Here is a 9,767-nt window from a genome sequence, read left to right as displayed (position 1 = left end):
ATGCCAGCCAGCATGCGGTAAGGCAGCAACCTCTAAGAGCCTCAATAGCTGGAGTGTCTGAAACTTCACTCTGATTCTCCCCCATGCTATTTTGTGGGTTTGCTTCTTGCTACAGCTCACCTTTCCCCTCTACTCTGCATGCCTTTTCCCTAAATCATTGACTCTGCCTGCTCATAGTTTCTGCTTTCTCATGACTGGATGGCCATGACTTATCATGAACACAGCCTTCCCTGCTGACTTCATCTGTGTATCCCTTCAACTTTAGCTTCTGCCAGCTGCTTGTTCCTCTCTGTCCTTCCCAATTCAAGTCTCCAAGGGAAGAGCCTGATGGGCCTGGCTCAGTTTCAAAATGCCAGCCCACTGATGAAATTCCCTGGAGTACCCAAGCTAGTCCACCATAGTCCAATTATTACCATGCATTGCTAATGAAGTCTCGTGGTATGGACCATGGCTATCTCAGGTTGCACTGGGCAAAAGCAGTGGTCAGAGCAGAAACACTGACCACAGAAACTGACCACAGAGTTTCTGACCACAGCAGAAACTCTGATCAGACATGTGATCACATGGTTCTTCCTGGGGATATAAAAAAATATTATAAGCATTCTTATCCCCAAGGAGAGTGGAACGGAGGCTCCCTCAATATTGTGGGAAAAGCTAGAATTGCAGCAGCTAGGAAAGTACAAATCACTTAGGAGTGCTGAGAGCGCATGTGATGGGATGAGAGTCCAGAGATTTGTGAAATATTGATGGGGACCATAGTAGGGGAATGGAAGGGGATTGAAGTCCAGAGAATTTCTAAGAATACTGCTTACAGCTCTGTGTGCCATGAACAAAGACTCAGACACTAATGGACAGTAAATACCAACAAACTAATTGTTCTGCTTCTGGTCTGGTTCTCTTCAGCTGCCCCTTTAACAATATTTAGGCAATATTTCTCTTCCCCCTATTATAAAAATGCTTACTTAGAAAATTTGGAAAGTAAAAACCATAAAAGAAGAAATAAAAATCTGTGGTCTTTTTTACTACCTAGCAAGAATTGTAATTACCATTTTATAATTTCTTTTCCTAGTCTTTTTCTCCACATGTTTTCTTCCCTGAGAAAATGAGATTTTTGTGGTACAGTTATTAGTATACCTTGTGCATTTTCCTTTAGTTATTATGTCACAAGTAATACATTCTCCAAAATATGGTTGCAAAGATATTGTCATGGGGGGCATCATACAATATTTTACCATGTCCTATTGGTGACATCTCTGGAGAAGGGAATGACAACCCACCCCAGTGTTCTTGCCGGGAGAATCCCATGGACAATGGAGCCTGGTGGGCTACAGTCCATAGGATTGCAGTCAGACACAACTGAAGTGCCCATCTTTTTAAGAATTTTCCACAGTTTGTTGCAGAAACTGTAGTTTGTTGTGATCTACACAATCAAAGGCTTTAGCACAGTCAATGAAGCAGATATTTTTCTGGAATTCCTTTGCTTTCTCTATGTCCCAGTGAATGTTGGAATTTGATCTCTGGTTCCTCTGCCTTTTCTAAATCCAGCTTGTACACTTGGAAGTTCTCAGTTCACGTACTGTTGAAGCCTAGCTTGCAGGATTTTGAACATAATCTTACTAGCATATGAAATGAACCCAATTATGGTAGTCTGAACAGTATTTGGCATTGGCATCATTGGGACTAGAATGAAAACTGACAGGGGAGAGCTGTCTCATTACTAAGCGTTCCCATTTTCAGGTCACTATGCTGGCTGCAAGTGGGGTGGGGCATGTGGTGTTGTCTGGAAAGCTGCTGGCTTAGTTCACCATCGTGTCTGTGCCCATCTGCCTTCACTGCACTCCCTTGATACCCCACCCCCCACCCCCCTCTGACTTCTTTTCCTCTCTCCAGACTCCAAGGTACTTGAAGGTAAGAGCATGTTCTTCAACCTTATTTCCTGAGGGCCGAGCTTGTGCCTTGAATGTATTATTTAACACATGTTTTTGAATAAATGAACTGTTTTTAGAGACAATCTCCCCCTCCACCCATCCCCCTCACACACACCCAGGAAGGAACTTGGAGCCAGAGAGGAGGAGGAGGAGTTGTTTAGTCCCTCAGTCATGTCTGACTCTTTCCGACCCCATGGACTGTATCCCACCAGGCTCCTCTGTCCATGGGATTCTCCAGGCAAGAATACTGGAGTGGGTTGCCATGTCCTTCTCCAGGGGATCTTCCCAACCCAGGGATCAAATCCAGGTCTCCTGTATCTCCTGCATTGTAGGTGGATTCTTTACCACTGAGCCTTGAGAAGAAGGAGATGGCTTACTCCAAGCACATGATCCAAGTATGGCAACATCATTCTAACAGGAATGTACTGAGCTGAGCTGTAAAGCAGGCAGGGAAAGGCGCGGGCAGGAGAGACAGCGATGCCCACCGCCAAGGTCTGTGGTTCTCAAACATCGCTGTTGAGTCAGGAGCACCCGGGGCTGGTTTTCTGCATTCCTGGCTGGAACCTACCCCGGTCCATTGAAAACCCGCCCTCCAGAAAGGCCCTGTCACCTCACTGCTGTCCTGGGGCTGGCTCGTCCCGGTTCTGCTTCTCTCCCTGACTCTGTGTTCAGGGACATCCGTTTGATGGTTTAAAGTTGGCCCCCATGTGGTAATTCTACCACAGCCATCAGCAAACAACTACACATCACAAAGATCCCCTCCTCCTCCTTCCCTAAGGGCCGGTTTACCAGCACCTTGTGGTTCATTTAAAAAAACTCCCCAGGTGTTTTGGTTGGGCAGCAAGTTTAAGACCAGCTGGTCAAAAGCAAGCTCTTCTTGTGGCCTGAAGCTTCCTACCAAATAGCATCTTGGGGCTCTAGTCCTTCCTGTGAGGTAAAGTTAGACATGGTGAGGTTTAGGTTGCCTCCCTGGAGCCTGAGTGAAGTATGGGAGAGGAGAACTGTGGTTTCATTTTTAGTTGTTATAGAGCTTCTTTGCATAGGCCTTGATTTCTTTTAAATGTAGCCCATTCTCTTTCAGGCTGTGTCTGTAGAGGCCTGCTGATTCCTTAAAGCAGGTGAGGAACCTCTGAATAATGTGCAATCAGGAACCTTAATTACTGCCTCCTGAGTCTGTAAGTCCTCTTTTGGAGGCATAATTGTGGTGTGATTTGCTGGGTCGGACTCCTGTGGCTGAATCTGATTTAAGTGAGCCCCATCCACCCTTAGTGTAGTCTCACATAGCTGCCACACATCACAGACTTTCAAAATTATATATAATATATATGGTATATACACACCTCAATTTATAGATAGGATATGGGCTTCCCTGGTGGCTCAGATGGTAAAAGAATCTGCCTGCAATGCAGGAGACCAGGATTCAATCCCTGGGTTGGGAAGATCCCCTTGAGAAGGGAATACCTACCCATTCCAGTATTCTGGCCTGGAGAATCCCATGGACAGAGGACTCTGGTGGGCTACAGTCCATGGGGTTGCAAAGAGTCGGACACAACCGAGGGACTAACACTTTCTCTTTTTTTAGGACACATAGAAAGAGGTTTGTGGGTTAACTTACATAGTAAATAAATGGCTGACCTGGATTGAGACCCCACTGATCCATCTCCAGGACCAGCACAACTTCTACCTGTGCAGGCTGACTTTCCTGCACCATAAAGGCATACTGCAAAAAGCCCAACCCATTCCTCTCCCACAGCGCCCACCCCGCCTTAGTTATCTTCCGTAGTATTAACTTGAATGAAACTACCACCTCTCTGTGACGCACAAGTCTGGCTGGAGAGACTTCAGCAAAATTGCAAAGTGTCATGGGCACCTGGGGGAGAAGGCAATGGCACCCCACCCTAGTACTCTTGCCTGGAAAATCCCATGGATGGAGCCTGGAAGGCTGCAGTCCATGGGGTCGCTAGGAGTCGGACATGACTGAGCGACTTCACTTTCACTTTTCACTTTCATGCATTGGAGAAGAAAATGGCAACCCACTCCAGTGTTCTTGCCTGGAGAATCCCAGGGACGGTGGAGCCTGTGGGCTGCCGTCTACAGGGTCGCACAGAGTCGGACACGACTGACGAGACTTAGCAGCAGTAGCAGCATGGGCACCTGGAGATTCCAGCCACAGAGAGGATCCTTAAAGAGCCGGAGCTGCTCTCTTCAAAATTTGGTACAGGGGCTTCAGAGAAATTCGGAGCTGGTGGGCATCAATGGTCTCAGCCCAGGGAGGCAGAAGGATGCTGGAGGGCTGCTCTCAACCGCGACTGGGGTGGGAGTCCTGTAAGGATTTCTCCCTGCAACTTGAGCAGCTTAACAGTCCCAGTTAAGCATACACATCTTGGGGCCCTCTGGAAAGATGGGCTGTGAAGGCCTGTGTGTGTGCTTAGTCGCTCAGTCGTATCTCTTTGCAACCCCATGGACTGTAGCCCACTAAGCTCTTGTGTCCATGGAATTTTACAGGCAAGAATACTGGAGTGGCTTACCATTTCCTCCTCTAGGGGATCTTCCTGACCCAGGAGATCTCCTGCATCTCCTACTTTGGCAGCGGATTCTTTTACCTGAGCCCCTGGGAAGCCCAGGCTGTGAGGGAGGTTGTTTCAGGTACTCTAACATGATTTCTCTCAAAGCACTGTTGCTCAAACACCATGCTGAGTAACTTAATAGGAAATTCCTCTTAACATCTAAAAACGTTTTTGTTATTAAGAGAGAATGGCAAGTTATAAACTTAAGAATTAAAATATCCTGCTCAGGAAAAAAAATATTAAGGAGAGACTTCTAAACAATGTTTTTGTGACAATAAGTGGAATAGGTCTAGACATCGACTAAATTACAGTGAGGGAAGTTTCTAACATGAGGTCTTAGCTCTGAAGCATGGTTTCCAGTGCTTTGTAAATGTCATCACATCCCTCCCCATCATGGCCCAGACAGAAGGCCTAGATCACCTGAATAAGTCAGCCTGTTGAAAGATGGGCCCCAGGGAAACATGGCCTTTCTATTCTGTTCACCTGCTATCAAAAGACCATTACTTTTTAATTGCATTTATTGTTTCTAGGCTTTTGTTCCAATTTCTTTTCTAACCTTTCTGTTCTGTATAACGTAATGAAAGCATCACTAAAGCTCATATCTTGTGGTATATTTTAGCATATCATTTTGTAGTGTGACAGTCTTCATTGAATTTCTCTAAGAATTGTATTGGTTACATTTCAGGAGCCTAATTTTCTCTGTAGTCAGCTGTATAAGGGAGGAACACACGACCAGTATTAGGTTCTCCGGCTAGAGCCTTGCAAATCAGACAACAAAAGACAGATGAACAAGAGAAAAACAAACTCAGGTTGATGATCCTGGGCAGCGTGTATCCACACAGGGCGCTGAGATGAGTCATTTCACAGGAGTGGCTGGAAACCGGGCTTACACGGCATCTACACAAAAGAATGATACATTTGTAGAAAGTGTCAAGGCAAAGGAAAGGTCTTTGAGTTTCTAGAGCAGCAAATTAAGGGAAGGTAAATCTATGGGGGACCTAATGGAAGAGAAGGACCCTTAAAATTTGCTACGTAGCTTACTGTGATGTTTTCTCTGAGCTGATAAGGGTCTAGGGTTGTTTCTGGTGATTAACTTGTTTTCCTGGTAAAGAGGGGCTGGGGGGCCACTGGGGACACAGATCTATGTCTTGCGTTTAGGCAAATGGTGGGGGGCACGGAGAGAGCTTTTCTTGTACTTACTCAGTTGCCTTTAGCTCAAAATATTTAATATGTCAAAGTGGCCTATTCTATCACCCTTGCTGCTGCTGCTGCTAAGTCGCTTCAGTCGTGTCCGACTCTGTGCGACCCCAGAGACAGCAGCCCACGAGACTACCCCGTCCCTGGGATTCTCCAGGCAAGAACACTGGAGTGGGTTGCCATTTCCTTCTCCAATGCGTGAAAGCGAAAAGTGAAAGGGAAGTCACTCAGTCATGTCCGACTCTTAGCCACCCCATGGACTACGGCCCACCAGGCTCCTCCTTCCATGGGATTTTCCAGGCAAGAGTACTGGAGTGGGGTGCCATTGCCTTCTCCGCTATCACCCTTAACTACCCTTAATCATTCATTTCTTGTTCTAATCTACTCGTTAGAGTAGCTAAAATACAATCTTGAGAATAAGATAGTTCAAAGAAAATAAAGATTACCATTCTATTGCTTTTTTTTTTTTGGATTTTACTTAAAAGTCTCCTTCCCAAGAAGTGATGTGCCTGAATCCATTCAGCCCTGAACCCACTGTAGGTCTAGACCGAATCTAGAAGCTTTGTTTCTGGGACTACTCTTCTCCTTTCTCACCTCCCAACCTTAAACATTCATGTAAGACATACATTGCATTTGAGCAGAGTTTCTTTTCATACGAGCATTTCGCTATCGATACCCTGCACCAACCATTGTCCTCTGTCCTACTCTCCGCCAGCCGTAGGCGTCGAGATCGGTTTACTCCCTTTCTGAAGATGTTCACATCGGCCCTTCACCATGGATGTGTTGCTCGGTGGGCTCGTGAAGAGAAAGTCAGTCTAGACGAGATTAGAAATCTGGGTAGTCTTGATTTTAACTGTCTCTGATTCTATTTTCTTTGGTTTAATTATTTACCTTTCAAACACCTTTCTAGTTTCCTAAACTATTTACCACATCCACACCAAATGGCATTGGAAAATCTTCTATGCTCCAGTTTAGGCTTTATTCACATCATTGCGTGAGGACATGATTATGCACTGGGAGGAACTTGATCCAACGGGAAGAGAAATTCTAAAGATGACATTTGTGTACAGGTGATATTAATTATGGCAATTATATGGCCTGCTTGGCAGTTATGCCTAATTACCATGCAGGACATTGGGATGGTACGTTGTGAAATGATAGCTAATATATCTGTGGATTTTATTTGATTAGAATACTGTTCTGTAAATACTTGTTCAGCCATCACAGTTTATTGCTGAAGAAGCAAACCAACAATTTAAAGAGGCCAAAGTAGGGGCATTTTCCCCAGTGAGAATGAATGGGGGTGGAGAGGAGCATTCTGTAAAAGTCACAGATTTCCTGCATTAAATCCTTGGTACTCAAAATGTGGTCCTTGGACCAGCAGCATCAGTATCAGCTGGGCACTTGTTAGAAATGCAGAAGCTCTGGCCCTACCCCGACCAACTGAACCAAACCCTACCCTATATTTGAACAAGATTCCCAAGTGACTCAGTGAGCAGTAAAATTTTGGAAGCACCTTTGTAAATCACTCCTTCCTCTGTCAAGGGGAGTTGATGGAAGAATGGAGTGTACAAGGAAAAACAGGGCTCTAGCTAGTTCTCACCAACCTCAAGATATGCAGATGATACCACTTTAATGGCAGAAGTGAAGAGGAACTAAAGAGTGTTTTGATGAAGGTGAAAGAGGAGAGTGGAAAAGCTGACTTAAAACTCAACATTCAAAAAACAAAGATCATGGAATCCAGTCCCATTGCTTCATGGCAAATAGATGGGAAAAAGTGGAAACAGTGACAATTTCATTTTCTTTTACTCCAAAATCACTGCAGACAGTGACTGCAGCCATGAAATTATAGGATGCTTGTTCCTTGGAAGAAAAGCTGTGACGAACTTAGCATATTAAAAAGCAGATACATTACTTTGCCAACAAAGGTCTATATAGTCAAAGCTATGATTTTTCCAGTAGTCATGTACAGATGTAAGAGTTGGAGCATAAAGAAGGCTGAGTGCAGAAGAGTTGATGATTTTGAGCTATGGTGCTGGAGAAGACTCTTGAGAGTCCCTTGGACAGCAAGGAGATCAAACCAGTCAACCCTAAAGGAAATCAACCCTGAATATTCATTGGAAGGACTGTTGCTGAAGCTCCAATACTTTGGCCACCAGATGCAAAGAGCTGATACATTGAAGAAGACTTTGATGTTGGGAAAGATAGACGACAGGAGGAGAAGAGGGTGAAAAAAGATGAGATGGTTGGATGGTATCACTGACTCAATGGACTTGAGTTTGAGCAAACTCAAAGAGATAGTGAAGGGCCTTGCGTGCTGCAGTTCACGGGGTCGCAAAGAGTCGGACATGACTAAGTGAACAACAAAGCTAGTTTTCACAGGTTAGAATGAAACTGTGGCTTATTTAAAATGAAGATTCCAGCTCCAGCCTCAGGACTTCCCTCTCTACAGGTCTAAGGTGGGGCCAGTCTTCTGCTTCTGTAAGAGGTACTCTGAAGATGTCTGAACACCTTCAAGTTTTAGATTCACTGTCTACTTACTGAGAAAAGGGAAGGCTGAGAACGAGGCTGCAGTAGGAAGGGGTGATTGATTTATGTACAAGAAACCAAACACACACAAGTCCACAGGAGGAAGAAGAGTGCAGTTTCTCATGTTCTCTGGAAACGTCTGTAGTAACATTTACACTTAAATTCTAGTGATTAATAATTTCAACCTCTCAGGCTAAGAATGTATTTTTTTTTTTTTTTTGACTAGTCAGGCTTTCAGTGACTCTAAGCCTTAAACAAAGCCACATATTCTAGAGGAAATACCCCAAATGTACACAATGATCTCACCTGTCACTCTGAATTAAGAAATGATGTCAGTTGTTCCCCATCATTTTCAAGACTGTTCTTTTTTTGTTTGTAGTAATCCTTGCTTGGGCTTCCCAGGTAAAGAATCTGCCTGCCAATGCAAGCGACTCAGGAGACTTGAGTTTGATCCCTGGGTCAGGAACACCCCCTGGAGGAGGAAATGGCAACCCACTCCAGTATTCTTGCCTGAAAAATCTCATGGATAGAGGAGCCCTGTGGGCCATAGTCCACAGGATTGCAAAGAGTCAGGCACAACTGAGCAACTGAGTGCGTGCGTGTGCAGGCACACACACACACACACACACACACACCCACACACACACACAATCCTTGCTTGGGGAGGAGCAGGACAATCTGTGAGAGATGTGTCTTCTGAAAAATCCTATGAGGCTGTCTTTACATTAAGCAGGACTTAGAAAAAAACAGGGTATTTTTCCAAAACCAAAGTCTATGGATCTCTGTATTTGTATGTATGTATTTTTATATAGCAATACGAACAAAGCTAGTGGAGGTGATGGAATTCCAGTTGAGCTATTCCAAATCCTAAAAGATGATGCTGTGAAAGTGCTGCACTCAATATGTCAGCAAATCTGGAGAACTCAGCAGTGGCCACAGGACTGGAAAACGTCAGTTTTCATTCTAATCCCAAAGAAAGGCAATGCCAAAGAATGTTCAAACTACTGCATAATTGCACTCATCTCACACGCTAGTAAAGTAATGCTCTAAATTCTCCAAGCCAGGCTTTAGCAATATGTGAACTGTGAACTTCCAGATGTTCAAGCTGGTTTTAGAAAAGGCAGAGGAACCAGAGATCAAATTGCCAACATCCGCTGGATCATGGAAAAAGCAAGAGAGTTCCAGAAAAACATCTATTTCTGCTTTATTGACTATGCCAAAGCATTTGACTGTGTGGATTACAAAAATTCTGAAAGAGATGGGAATACCAGACCACCTGACCTGCCTCTTGAGAAACCTGTATATAAGTCAGGAAGCAACAGTTAGAAATGGACATGGAACAACAGACTGGTTCCAAATAGGAAAAGGAGTACGTCAAGGCTGTATATTGTCACCCTGCTTATTTTAACTTACATGCAGAGTACATCATGAGAAATGCTGGGCTGGAAGAAGCACAAGCTGAAATCAAGATTGCTGGGAGAAATATCAATAACCTTAGATATGCAGATGACGCCACCCTTATGGCAGAAAGTGAAGAAGACCTCAA

The 9,767-nt window shown here is 44.5% G+C and overlaps 1 long non-coding RNA gene across 1 annotated transcript; it reads right to left on the bottom strand.

The window, feature by feature from the left end:
• Positions 1-5,091: 5,091 nt before the first annotated feature.
• Positions 5,092-6,507, bottom strand: LOC147366212 (uncharacterized). Its single transcript, XR_015132262.1, has 2 exons — positions 6,380-6,507; positions 5,092-5,392 (listed from the first exon to the last, which is right to left on the bottom strand). It is a non-coding gene; the product is annotated as an uncharacterized LOC147366212 (long non-coding RNA).
• Between the last annotated feature and the right edge of the window lie 3,260 nt (positions 6,508-9,767).

The sequence above is a fragment of the Bos grunniens genome, chromosome 9 (assembly GCF_055505025.1).
Source record: "Bos grunniens cultivar Pamir isolate PY7600 chromosome 9, Bosgru_T2T1.0, whole genome shotgun sequence".
NCBI classification, from domain to species: domain Eukaryota; kingdom Metazoa; phylum Chordata; class Mammalia; order Artiodactyla; family Bovidae; genus Bos; species Bos grunniens.
The sequence above is the reverse complement of the archived record's forward strand: the minus strand, read 5'-3'. Positions and strand labels throughout refer to the sequence as shown.